This window comes from Pipistrellus kuhlii, unplaced genomic scaffold (genome assembly GCF_014108245.1).
Source record: "Pipistrellus kuhlii isolate mPipKuh1 unplaced genomic scaffold, mPipKuh1.p scaffold_m20_p_1, whole genome shotgun sequence".
NCBI classification, from domain to species: domain Eukaryota; kingdom Metazoa; phylum Chordata; class Mammalia; order Chiroptera; family Vespertilionidae; genus Pipistrellus; species Pipistrellus kuhlii.
In genome coordinates this window covers 119,006,871-119,021,633 of record NW_023425404.1, presented here as the reverse complement: position 1 = coordinate 119,021,633, position 14,763 = coordinate 119,006,871, and positions in this window count along the sequence as shown.

Genomic DNA, 14,763 nt, shown 5'->3' with positions numbered 1-14,763 from the left:
AATTGAACCCATGACCTTTCAGTGTATGGGACAATGCTCCAACCAACTGAGCCACACCAGTCAGATGGCAGGTAGCATATTCTTTCGATTTCACCAGTACTAGCAGACTTTATAAAAATCTTCATCAAGGTCTGACTGACAGTCTTTCATGGCCCAATTTCAATTTGCTGGGAGAGAAACTCTGATTGCCCTGACTAGGAGTGTGTGCATGCATGTGTGCGTGCGTGCGTGTGCGTATATGTGTGTGGATGTGTGTGTATGATGTGGGGTGGGCAGACATTGGCAGTGGAGTGAGTCAAGAAGTGCTATGAGGTGTGATACCATGGCACCTAAGGTCACCTCTCCCAGTTCTACACTATGGGGAAAGGTTATATTTGCTATGTCTATTATGTAGAAGAATATTTATAGCATAAAAAATTCACACTGTACTGATTTTGAAAAAATATGGCACTAAATATTTATCCTAATTTTGAAATATAAATATGTACAGAAAAATTACTAGAAGAATCTTTCATAGAGGAACTATGGAATATTTTTATTTTCCTTTTTTAAGATTTCTGTTTTCTAAATTTTCTGTAATAAACTAATATGATGGAAGTAAAAGAAAAAATACATTTTAATAAACAAAAATAAGGACACAAGTTTTAAATGAAAAAAAAGTTTAAGATCCTAAATTAACCCTATGAAAATATAATTAGCTATATTAATGGACACTATTTAAAACCTGGAAGGCAACAATATCATGGTGAGTATCTCAAGCAAGAAGTTCTTTTGTCCTAAAACTCATCATTACTACTTTGGTGGATATGGGCAGAGAATATTTAAGAATATATTTAATCTATCGGAAAATTGTCAATACCAGTGTTTTTTTGTTGTTTTTTAAGAGTAGTTTTAAGTTCAGAGCAAAATTGAGAGAAGGTATAAAAAGTTCCCATATACCATCTGAGCCCACACATGCACACTCTTTTCCATTACCAACATCTCCCACCAAATGGTACATTTGTTCAATTGATGAACCTGCATTGACACATCATCATTCCCTAAAGTCCATAGTTTACCTTAACTGTCACTCTTGGTATTGTACATTCTGTGGGTTTGGCCGAATGTATAATGACATGTATTCTTCATCATAGTATCATACAAGAGTAGTTTTATACTCTTGCTCCACCTACTCATTCTTCCCTGCCCCCCTACCCAGCCACCCCCAATTCCTGGCAACCACTGATCTTTTCATTGTTTCCAAAGTTTTGCCTTTTCAGAATGTCATATAATTGGAATCCTACAGATTATAGCCTTTTAAGACTGGCTTTTTTAATTAGTAATTTTCTCCATGTCTTTTCATGGCAAGGTGGCTCATTTCTTTTTAGCACTGAATAATATTCTCTTGTTTGGATGGACCACAGTTTATTTATCCATTCATCTACTGAAGGACAGTTGGCTGCTTCCAAGTTTTGGCAATTATGAATAAAGCTGCTATAAACATTTGTGTGTAAGTTTTTGTGTGGACAGTGCTTTCAAGTCATTTGGGTAAATACTAAGGAGTATGATTGCCTGATTGAATGATAAGAGTAATGTTCAGTTTTATAGGAAGCTGCCAAACTGTCTTTCATTTTGCATTTTCTTTCTGGTATGTTTTCAGAACTTTTATATACCTACTAGAAGCCTGGTACATGAAATTTGTGCACTCCGGAGGGCAGGAGTGTCCCTCAGCCCAGATTGCAAGAGGGCACAGACCAGGTGAGGGACCTCATGTCATAAAGGTGCATGATCAGGGCCGGGGAGAGACATGGGAGGTTAGCCAACTGGAGAGAGACGACAGGCGGGATCCAGGGCATGAATTGCTTGCTGGTGGTCAGTGCACATCATAGCGAGCAGTTGAGTGACCTTAGCATATTATTAGCATATTACACTTTGATTGGTTGAATGGATGACCAAACAACCAGATACTTAGCATATTAGGCTTTTATTATATAGGAGTAAAGTGACTAGACCAGAAAACACCAAGAAAAGGGCTAATTCTAAAAGAGGAGAATTTTAAAAAAAATATATTTTATTGATATTTTACAGAGAGGAAGGGAGAGAGATAGAGAGCTAGAAACATCAATGAGAGAGAAACATCGACCAGCTGCCTCTTGCACACCCCCTACTGGGGATGTGCCCGCAACCAAGGTACATGCCCTTGACCGGAATCGAACCTGGGACCTTTCAGTCTGCAGACCAAAGCTCTACCACTGAGCCAAACTGGTTTCGGCTAAAAGAGGAGAATTTTAAAGTGTTCTAGTAGTTGGGACAAGACTCTTTCTCTTGGGAACTAATGATATCATTGTTGAAAAACACACTTTTCTCTCCAACTCCCTCACTTGTCCCTTTGTTCTCAAGCCTATGACTGCCCATTCTACCCTGAAGATCAGCTTTGTAAGAGCTCCCAACACACATTTCACAGTTCGCCAACAAGAATGGCCTTACTTTATAAGAATGTTTACCTCAAAATGAATTTTTTAGAGATGCCAAAAGCTCCTACTTGCACCCCATTCTTCCTAGAAAATGAATATCCGGTTAAAGATTCACTTCTCAGGGGTAAGGCCATATCCAGAAGCTAGCATTTAAAAATGCAAGCATCCCTGGGAGGGGAATGCATTTAACCATAAACACTTCAGTGTGAAAACTTTTATCAGAATATACCATCTAGTTCCCTTCCAGAGCCCAAAGGAAGGAGGAAGGAGAGAGGCTGGTTGGCCTTTGAAAGAACAGAGTCAGAGATTTGAATGGTTGCCAGGTCACCTCTTGGAAGAAACAGCTGGGATCTGCAGGAAAGCACTAGACACTTGGCAGGAAACTACACCGGGCAAGAGCCTGGGGAGTCAAGGTTCAGAGGCCAAATAGCAAAGCATTGACTTAACTCGGGGCTGGCCCTGGCTGTTCCCAAGAAGAGCCCCTCATCTTCGTGGTTAATCTCTGGAGTTTCTGCCCACCTCACTTGGTACAAATCCAGGTCACCTATAAATCTGGAGCACTGTCCTCACCGTGGGTGCCGTGGGGTGGGTTTGGGAGGGATCACCATGGGGATCCTTGGCTTTCACTGCGGTGGCCCCGGCATAGGGCCAGTAGTAGTTCCTGCCAAGAGTCGTAAATCAGCAGTTTTAACCAGTTGCTACCAAGGTAGGGTCCGCAGTTATTTTTCCTGTATGCAGTGCCTTTAGCACCCAGCTGGGCTCTCGGCTAATTAGGCTCCGAGGAGCCAGGGAAAGGCAGTTAATGACTGTATTTGCTGAAATGCACCACTAGAACACACTGCTCGGATTTGCAACTGACATTTCATGTTTCAATATATCTTTTTAAAATGTATCATTATTGTTGGAAGTATTACAGATGTTTCCCCTTTCAACCCCCTCCTCCAGACCCTCTTTTCCCCCAGACCTTCACCCTACTTTTGTCTGTTTCCATGGGCTATGCATACATACATATTCATGTTTCAAAATTTTGCTGCCTAGTTTAAACCTATAGTACTTAAAATCTATTCCTTCTCTTGTGGAACATTTAGTGCTTTTTTGTGTGTGGCAATTTTTAAGTATTAGTTTTTAAAATCAGTACTTTTTAATGGAAACAACATGACCAAAAACCTGTCACAGAATTTTGAGACCCCTTAAAATAACAAAGTTTAATGAGAAATGAAATAAAATGTATTCCTTCTCACTTAACCTGTATTTGCAGTGAGTATATTGCATAACACATTAGGCGTAATGAGCATGCAAAGATGCTTGCATCCGTTAGGAATGATTCACCGAATGTAGAATCAATTCATCATTGTGAGACAGTTTATAAAAAACTCTCACTAAGAGGGATGCGAATGGAAGTGGTGGAGGGGGAGTGGGATAGGAAGTGCAGGGAGGTAACCCAGGAAACCCCAGGAAGCATCATGGAGGTATCATTTTAGTGGGCGCCTGAAGATGGAGAGAATTCTCAGAGACATAGAGAAAAAGATGCCTGGAGGCTGGAATGGTACAGGCACAGGCAAGGAGCAGAGAGGTCTAATGTGATGCTGGTAGTGTTAATGGTCTGTCTGCGGAGTAGGTCTGCGGGAGGTGGCAGGAAGTCCATTCTGAAAAGTAGGCAGTAGAGGTTATAAAGTATAATTAGCAAAAGGCTGAGGAGGTTGGCATTTATTCAGCAGGCAAGGAGAAGCCAGAAGCTAAAAGCAGCTCCAGCCATATTTCTGTTGTTATGTCGAACCTGGTTCACATTTCAGCTCAGTTAGATGATCCAAATCTGTTAAGATCTTTGTTTCTAAAGACTCAATCATGAAATTACTTATGAATTTCCCCCAAAGGGATTCTTGTAAGTCGTCAGAGAAGCTTGAGATGATCCCGAGACTGTCCAGTTTATCTTCTATTGGGAAAGTCATTTTCTTACAGAGTTCAGCTTCCATATTGCTTAGCAATACATACTGCACTTAGTAAAGTATAAAGAAAAGCAAGAGAACAGACAACAAAAGGTCAGGATAGTGCTTATATCTAGGGTGGAAGGAGAGAGGGAGTCTGACATTTGGGGGGATTATAGGGATTCTTATAATACAAATAATTATCTTCTTATTCTAGGTGTGGGCATACAGGTATTTGTTATTTTTAACTGTCTATATACTGTATGTTTCTATACTCTCATAACTTGCTTTAAAAAACTTATTTTCTTTATTGATTAAGGTATTGCATATGTGTCCTTATCCCCCCATTGGTTAGGCTTATATGCATGCATACAAGTCCTTTGGTTGATCTCTCCCCTTCTCCCCTTATCCCCAACCTTCCCTCTGAGGTTTGATGTGTTATGCCCAGACTTCGTGATCCCCAAGGACCACCAGGGTGCCGAGTCCGATGCAATAAACAAAAGAGCCTGTACCATGCTAGCAATGGGCTCCTCCCACTCATGCCGGCAGCATGGCGGAAGAGAGCGAATTTCTTCCGGTCCAGGGGTTTTGAGGGCTAGGGATAACTCCGCCCTACGGGGCGGAGTTGGAAGCTCATCTTCGCCCCGCCCTGCCCTTTCATTCCCCCCTTGTCTAATGTACCTAGTCAAATCATTGACTCAGCCTACTTCCTTTCATCATAAACAACAAATAGTTACCAAGACCCTTAGTACCACAGTTCCCATCAGTATTGTCCTCACTGAAGTCCAGTTCCCCTCCTGCAGGCATCAGTTCTCCTCCTGGCCTGTAGTTGCCAGGATCCAGGCCATGCAGGAGCTGGGAGTCATGTAGTCAGGTCTGGGTGCCATCTACTTCAACAGCAGTGGGCGTGCTCAGGATAAAGTGCAGCATCCTTTTGAGTCCTTGGGCAGCAAATTTCTTTATCCACATTGAGTTCCAGGGCTACAGGGTCTGCGGTGGGCACTGGCAGTGCATCTGGAACAAGCAAACTGCAGAGCCTGTAAGGACTTGAGCAAGGAAATGGTTACCATACATGATCCCCTCCCAAAAAGGGGAAACTTGTCCCAATAAGGGGTACACCTGGCCCTCAAGAGGGCAAAGGACAGGGGGTTGGTCCAATTTTCACCGAATCTAAGACACATTTAGTTAAACCCCCTTTTCAAGAGTCTCGCCTGTCCTAAGGCTAGAGCTATGAGATACCTTAGCTACCAAGGGGAGGGCTGTTATCTGATAGTGGGGTATACCTCAACCTAATCTGAAGTGTCTATAAAAACTAGACCTTAATGCTGGTGGTTTAATCTCTGAAATCCACCTACCAATGCTCTCCTGGGGAGGTTCCCTGGGACCTGAATTCCCAGGGGGGATCCCCTTACCTTGCTTTGCATTTACCTGTGCACAGACAGTACTTCTAGCAACTCTGCCTCACAGAAGTTCAGAAGTCTTGGTGACACTTAACCTGGTGTCACCGGGCAACTCTGACCTAGAGCCTCTGGGACCAACAGTCTTGTCATCTGGAGGGTCCATCAACCATCTGGTCCTTCAGTGGCTTGCTTCTGGTCAGCCAATTCCTTCTGGCTGCAGTTGGTAACCCTCTTTTCTTTGTGGATGGCACAGTGTCTCTATCAAAGGGCCTGGATTAAGGCCAAAAGTTCTGGAACTGTGCCCAAATGGTGTGGTCCAAGGTGACTACCACTGCCCCTGCATATCAGGTCCCATCCTGAACATAACTGCTCCCATCCGTGAACAGTACCTTGTCGTCTGTTACCTCTGTGCAGTCATGAATGGGTTCCATCATCATCATCTGGAAGCAGGCTGGCAGGGTTGATGGCCAGAGTTTTCTGAATCTGGACACAGGGCTGGTCCAGGAGAAAAGCCTGGCCCATCCAGGTTAGCTCCTGGTCCAGAGTCCACTTATCTGCCTCCTTCACCAACAATGCTGTGGCTGCCACAGGGTCCAGTCTCTTAGACAGATAGGCAACAGGTCTCTTCCAGGGACCTAGAGTCTGAGTGAGAACCCCTTTGGCAATGTCTCTTACCTCACTCACGTAGGGGTGGAAGGGCTCCGCGTCGTCCGGCAAGGCTAGGGCAGCTGCTGAGATGAGCGCCTTCTTTAGCTCCTCAAAGATCCGTTGTTCCACTTTGGACCAGTTCAACAGCTGCATTCCCCCAGTACGTGTTCCTTCCGAGGACCACAGTCCTTCTTGATGTCCAAGGAAAACAGGCAGTTTGTCCGGTGGCTTCCTGGGCTGATGTACGGGTCCTATTGGCTCTCTCAAGACTAAATAGGGTGCCCCCATGCCCATCAGGAAACTAAAAGGCTTGCCTCTCCTAGCTAACCTGTCAGGACATAATCTTTATAATTTCTATAAAAATCTTATCTTCCAAAAATACATAACCATGCCTCAAATTTTAAAGAAAAGGCAAGGGAGGAGGAAGCAGGTCCAGTACCTGTTCCCAGGCCTCCAGCCGTTTTAAATTTAAAATGCCACATTTTTCCTACAGATACAGATCTATCTACATTTCTAAGCCCCTCTACTCCCCCCTGCAGAACATCGGTGAAAATTGTCCAAGCAGTCGCAGGGGGTTAAATCATACAAACAATTGTTTTCACATTGTTTTAACACAATTCTAAATAAATTATAAACCTTTGTGATGAAGTCTACTTAAATCTATAAAGTAGATACACATGACTGAAAACAAAAATGATTCCCAAAGTTTAAACAAAATACAAGATGCAGGTACAAGCCCAAATCCAACAACAATGGCATATGAGAAAAGCAAAACAAAACAAATCAAATATCATATGTTACATTAAACATTACTTTAGAAAAACTGACTTAAAAAAATACTGCATCACTGACTTAAAATAATTTTTAAGTGTAAGCATTACATACTTTTTCATCTGACAAATGAGAATAAATCAATCCTTGAGATCTTTGATCATTACTGCTTATTCTTAACATATATAATACAGTTTAGCCTGCCATATTCTAGGCATCTAGTTACTGCAATTAACTTTTCCTAATTCAACTTATACTTTGAACTTTTAAAGCTGGCAAGTCAAATAAATTTGGCATTTCTTAGATTAATAACATTACATTTTTAATATATCCTACTTAGGGTAAAGTTTCAGCAACAGATCTAATCATACAATTTTTTCAGATCTCAAAAATTTTTTTTTCTGAAGTTCAAACAAAGCTCTGAATAATCTCTTTGTAGGAGAGCTAATAGTCTTGCGCTCTCCGCCTCCCCTAGACCTCTTCACACCAGAGGCAGTTTACTAGGATTTAAGACAATGTCAGAAAATCATAGGTCAATCACAATTCATACTTAAGTAGCTATTTGACTCTGCTTAGCTGATACCAATGACAAGGAAGACTAACCATTGTGGGCTGCTTCACCACCAATCACCTGCCACTCCTGAAGCTGGAGCAGCATTCAAATGCAAATGAACACATTCTTTACCTAAAGACTCCTGGCCATTCACGGCCATTCACCACCATTCACGTAAACTTGTTACCATTACCATCTAGTTTCCGCCTCATGGCGGGGAATTTCAAGAGCTGCTTACAATGTCTTGGGAAACCAGTTTTAATTTATCTCCCAGTTATCTCCACCACGTTTAAAACTTATTCTATACCCAGAAAAGTGTTTTTAAGCACAGCCCAAAACTATGCGCACTCGTTTTGAACTGGCCTTTTCTCTTTACTGAGCACAGAGATTTGCCCTTGAGCTCTTCTCCGGTACCTGATGTCTCCAGGGACCAATGTCTCTACGCTGGCCCAGGCCCCTATGGCCCAGGCCCCTGGGGCGAGGCTGCTTTGGCCACCCCAGCCACACTACTCAGGCAGCCCCCGAGGAGAAAGGGCGGGTCGCCCCAGCGGCTTCCCGGCTCCACTTCCCAGGCAGCCAGCAAATTAACCCAGGTGCCTGCTCCCCGAGCGAGGCCACCACTGCCCAGCCGCGCTCCAACGCGCAGACTGAGCCCCGCGGGAGCCCCCCCTCCGACCCAACGCCGCCAGGGGGCCCCGAACCACCATGCCGGCCACACTTCGCCGGCTCCATCCTGGGGCACCATGTCGCCCACAGATACCAAACTCAGACCTGGGAAAGGTTCACTTTCCGCAGGTGAGGCAACGGCTCACGCCATTCCTCTCCCCATATGAGGGTCCCTCTCGGGCCCTCCCGGGAGGTCAGAACGTCTTCTGATCCTCCTGCCCGTAGCCTTCACGGTGCGTCCACCAGGCGTCTTCGGGCACCAATTCCATGAGGGGTTTTATGTCCCTCCAGAGCGCGCACACACCTACCACGGCCAGTCAGACTCTCCGGATCGGGTTTTCCCTAATGGTCCCGGGGATCCCGGACGAATTCCCCCATCTGTTATGCCCAGACTTCGTGATCTCCAAGGACCACCAGGGTGCCGAGTCCGATGCAATAAACAAAAGAGCCTGTACCATGCTAGCAATGGGCTCCTCCCACTCATGCCGGCAGCATGGCGGAAGAGAGCGAATTTCTTCCGGTCCAGGGGTTTTGAGGGCTAGGGATAACTCCGCCCTACGGGGCGGAGTTGGAAGCTCATCTTCGCCCCGCCCTGCCCTTTCAGATGGTCTGATCGATGCTTCTCTGTCTCTGGATCTATTTTTTTTTTTTTATCAGTTTATGTTGTTCATTATATTCCACAATGAGTGAGATCGATATTTGTCTTTCTCACTGGCTTAGTTCACTTAGCATAATGCTCTCCAGTTCCATCCATGCTGTTGCAAATGGTAATTTTTTTTTTTTTTTTTTTTTTTTTTTTTACCACAGCATAGTATTCCAGTGTGTAGATATAACACAGTATTTTAATCCACTCATCTGCTGATGGACACTTAGGCTACTTCCAAATCTTAGCTATGGTAAATTGTGCTGCTATGAACATACAGGTGTATATATCCTTTCTGATTGGTGCTTCTAGTTTCTTGGGATATATTCCTAGAAATGGGAGTTTCATTTTTAGTTTTTTGAGGAAACTCCATACTGTCCTCCACAGTGGCTGCACCAGTCTGCATTCCCACCAACAGTGCAGGAAGGTTTCTTTTTCTCCACATCCTCTCCAGCATTTGTCATTTGTTGATTTGTTGATGATAGCCATTCTAACAGGTGTGAGATGGTACCGCATTGTCATTGTCATTTTGATTTGCATCTCTCAGATGACTAGTGACTTTGAGTATGTTTTCATATGTCTTTTGGCCTTCCTTAAAAAAAATACACACAAAAAAAACAGAAACTTTTTAAGCATTAAGTCTTCTTTATAAGAAGAAGGATTTTTACCCCCCTCCAAACATTAAGTTTGTTACGTGAACAAACTGAGGAAAAACTGAGAGCAATCTTGAATAATTGTAAGTAATTTGAGAAATCTCAGTGTGGTTCTCTAAGAATGAGGCTGTGATTAGAAACTTGAAAATATTAGGATGGTCACTGCAGGAAATGATATAAGGAGCTAACCAGAGATGAAGATAAGGATTGCTAAGCAGCATTAAGTATCTAGTGGTTTGGGAACAAAATTATGAAAACCAAGTAGACACTTTTTACATTAACATTTGCAATATAGATTTCATCACTAATAGACGTTACCCTTCATAAGCTGTAATAAAAACATATATTCAACATCAGAGGATTAGGAGAGGATCACTGCACTCACCTTATTAATCAGCCAATTTAAAAGAGGTAAAAGTCTAAGAGGAGTTATTGGGGCATCTTTTCCTTTAGGATACATTTGGCTGCAAGTATCAAGAAATCCAAATAACAGCCAACTGTTAAAGAGGGACTAACTTTTCTCACATGAAAATCAGCCGAACAGTTGATAGTTATAGGCTTTGGTTGGTAGTGGGGTCTCTGCAATTCTCTTGGACTTCCCCTCCTGACATCATGTCTTTAAGGCAGGGACACTGAGGAAGGGGAGAGAACCCAACTGGTCAGGTCTATCTCTTTATAAGGGAAGCAAACACATACAGAATCACCTGCAATAAACGTCCACATTTGTTTTATTGATGAGGGCCCGCTCCCCGAGGCTCCCCGCTGCATTGGGGCATGAGATCCTGGGTGCAGAGCCTTCTAGTATCAGCAACAGAAGGCAGGAAGAAACAAGGCAGTTAGAGAAGGGCTTTGGATGATGTTCTATTTAAACAATTTAACAGTGTCAGCCCTAGGGATCTACAGAAATTTCAGGAAATCAGGGAAGCTGTAGAAAGACAACATTCTGATATCCTTACAACCAAGGCCTGTAAGGAACATTATCAGTGCAATTCAGTGCCAGGTGCTTCTGGCCAATCCAGGGAGGGCCGAATGGAACAGAGGGTCAGTGGCAGACTTTGTGGGGAAGAGGGGAAATACTGGAGAAAGGCCAACTTCTAAACCAGATAATTTTGAGGGTCCCTCTGTGTGAGATGGAGGAAATGTTAGGATTAAGACTCAGTCCTTTGGAGACTGAAGATTGATCAGAGGAACTCAGTGAGGAGTGGCCTCAGGGCACTGCTGACAATCTCAGCCTTGTTCTTCTTTAAGTACATGCCCTCAGGAGGGGGAAAGAGAAGCCATTCAAGTTAGATGCTTCACCCTTATCAGGACCTTTCAGTTACTGCCTTCCTAAGAGTATTTAAAAGAATTTGCACAATGGTGCTGGAAGGAGACTTGATTTGGGATGATGAACAGATAGTATAGTATACAGCTGATGTATCCCTGGAATCTATATAATTTTACTAACTAAAGTCACCCTCCATAAAATAAATTTAAAAAATAATAATAATAAAAATAAAAGAATTTGCATCAAAATTTCCTAAACACAGGAAGAATGGGCATTCATAAATAATTATTAACCCTTCTGATTTTGGTAAAATGCCCTACGGTTAACTGGGATCACTACACTCTGTTAGGCAGCATGGGCTAGGTGATGCCATGATAATAGAGCGTACCCCAACTCTTAGTGGTTTAAAACAGCAAAGATTTCTTTGTGGCCAGTACAGGTTTCCCAATGTGCTCTGCTGAGGAACCCAGATCCCCAGTGGGCCAGAGGCAACGTGGAGACTCATATCAACCCTTCAAACTACCTGACTGGAGCTCCACACCACTTCATTCACATGTCACTGGCCAAACCAAGTCAAAGGAGTAAGACTATAAATACCTTTTGGATAATGCATTCTGTACCTGACTCCAGGAAAGGGACACTCTACACTTGCAAACTGAGAAGAACAGCACTAGGGCAAAGAAAGGGATAAGGGTTACCACCAGACCAGAGCCACATACTTCACAGTTTTATTATTTTTATTTATTTATAAAAATAAAATTCCTATAACATTTACATTTTAACCATTTTAAAGCATACAATTCAGTGATGTTTAGCATGAAACTGTGCAACCATCAGTGCCAGTTCTACAACATTTCCATTAACCTCCCCCCCCCTCAAAAAAATTCTATAGTGTTAAGTAGTCATCCCCCATTCCCAATTCATCGCAGTCATTGGCAACCACTATCTATTCTGTCTCTATGGATTTGCCTTTCTTGGACATGGCATATACAGAATCATACAATATATGAAAGAAGTCAGAACACTTAGTATGATGTGTTCAAAGTCCACCACATTGTTACATGTATCAATACTTGATTCCTTTTTATAGATGAATAATATTCTATTGGGTTATCTCCACATTTTGCCTTTTTTCAGAAATATTTTTTTAATTGATTTCACAGAGGAAGAGGGAGGGAGAGAGACAGAAACATAAATGATGAAAGAGAATCATTGATCAGCCTTCTCCTGCATACCTAACACTGGGAATTGAGCCCACAACCTAGGCATGTGCCCTGACCTGGGATCAAATCCTGACCTCCTGGTTCGTAGGTCAAGGATCAACCACTGGGCAACCCTGGCCAGATTACTTTTTGCCTTTTATGGATATTTTTGCTATAAACTATTATGAACAAGTTTTTGTATGAGTACATATGTTTTTAGTTATCTTGGGTATTTACTTAGGAGTAGAATTAACTTTGAGGAACTGCCAAACTGCCAAAGTGGCTGTATTATTTTAGATTCCCACCAGCAATATCTGAGGATTCCAACTTCTCCATATCCTCACCAACACTTATTTTCTGTTTCTTTGATGATAGTCTTGTAAATATAATGTTATATCTCATGGTAGGCTTCATATGCATTTCACTTATGACTACTAAGGTTGAAAATCTTTTCATTTGCTTATTGACCATTTGTAAATCAATTTTGGAGAAATATCTATTTAAATTCTTTGCTCATTAAGAAAATGGGATTATTCACAGCAATGTGAATGTGCTTAATGCCACTGAACAATACACTTAAAAACAACTTGTTCAGATGGTTGGTTACATGTTATGTGTATTTTTACCACAATTATAAATATTAAAAAATGAAAACAATTTGTTGGTACAAACAGTTCCTTACCTTTCCTTTTATTTTTTAAACATTTTTTATTGATTTTTTACAGAGAGGAAGGGAGAGGAATAGAGAATTAGAAATATTGATGAGAGAGAAACATCGATCAGCTGCATCCTTCACACTCCCCACTGGGAATGTGCCCACAACCAAGGCTGAGTCCACAGGCCGACGCTCTATCCACTGAGCCAAACTGGTTAGAGCTCTTTTTCTTTTTTAAAAGAACTATATGATGCAGATAAATTTGTGGGTTCATTAGTTCCCCATTTGTGTTAGAGAGAATAATGCCCCTCCATCGATGTCACATCCTAATCCCTGGAACCTGTGAATATGTTACTGTACATGGCAGAGGGTCTTTTTGGATGTGATTGAGTTAAGAATCTGGAGATGGGAAGATTATCTTGGATTATCCAGTGGGTCCTGTGTAATCACAAGGATCCTTGTAAGAGGAGGGCAAAAGGCTCAGGATGGGAGAGGAGATGATACAATAAAAGCAGAGGTTGGAGGGAATGATGTATTTTGAAGATGGATCAAGGGCCACTTGCCAAGGAATGCAAGTAACTTTGGAATCTGGAAAAGGTGAGGAACTGGACTCTCCCCGGGAGCCTCCAGAAGGAACCCAGCTCTGCCAGCACGTGCCTCATAGCCCCTAGGACCCATTCCTGGCTTCCCATTTCCAAAAACGTAAGACTATAAAGTTGTGTTGTTTTAAATCACTAAATTTGTGGTAACTTGTTACAGCAGCAACTGGAAACTAATAAACCCAGGAATGGAACATTTCATTTTGCAAGTTTGTTTTATTTGGGTAGTTTGGCAAAAGAACATGAATGGTTCAACACCCAGGCTCTCGAATCAGATGGCTCTATGCATTGGGGACATTGCTTAACTTCCTCAGGTCTTAATTTACATAATTTGGTAAAATGGATTCATCTCATAAGGACCCATTTAGTCCTTCTGAGGATTAAATGAGTTAATACATTTAAGGATTAAATAAATTTATATAGGTAACCTTTCTGGAACATGTCTGGTCCATAATAAACACAACACATTTTAGCTCATTCACATATGTTGTTGCACATTTCAGCAAATACGTTGCTCCACATAGAGCTAGAGATGTGTTGAGAACTGTAGGTTTCTATTTCAGGAGAGCTTCTGCCACAGTCATATAAACTACTCGGACCTCCAGAGAGCCGCCTTGTTCAGCACGCACAGCCCAGCAGACACTGCCCAGCTGTGAAGTGTGCAGAGCTCAGGGAAAGTCCCAGCGCTCCCCAACAGCTGCACACACTCCCCCGGGAAGGAGTCTCTCTCTTGTTCCTCTTTCAGAGTCTCTGGAGAGATGATCAGAACATTTGTGCCATCTGGCCTTGGCGGTTCTTTAAATCCAGTTTCGTTTCTGCTTATGACAGCTAAAATACTCCAGCCTATATTTAAAGTGGTTTCAAGACCAGCATGGCTTACCCAGGGGCATCACCTTTCCCGATGACTATCTGCTTCTCCTGCCTAAACTGAAGCATGTGTAGAACCCTTGAGGGGGAGCCCAAACTTTGAAGAGACTGATGAAGGCTTTGGGAGTGGCAATGAACAACTTTTCTGTGTGTGTGCGTGCTTACACCATCTAAGATACACATGCATGCATTCCGCGGCACATTAGCTGCATTTCAAAGATGGTATCCAGAACTCTAACTATAACCAGAGTAATGGATGGACTTTTAACAGATCTCCAGAGCTGTGTGAAGCAGGATCTTTTAAAAGGTTAACTGTACTTTTTTTTTTTTTTTTTTTGAGAGGAAACCATTACCTAGTCCCAGGTCATGAAGATATATGCCTGTGTTTCCTTCTAGGAGTTTTATAGTGTTAGCCCTTCCACTTAGGTCTTTGATCCCTTTTGAATTAATCTGTATGTATG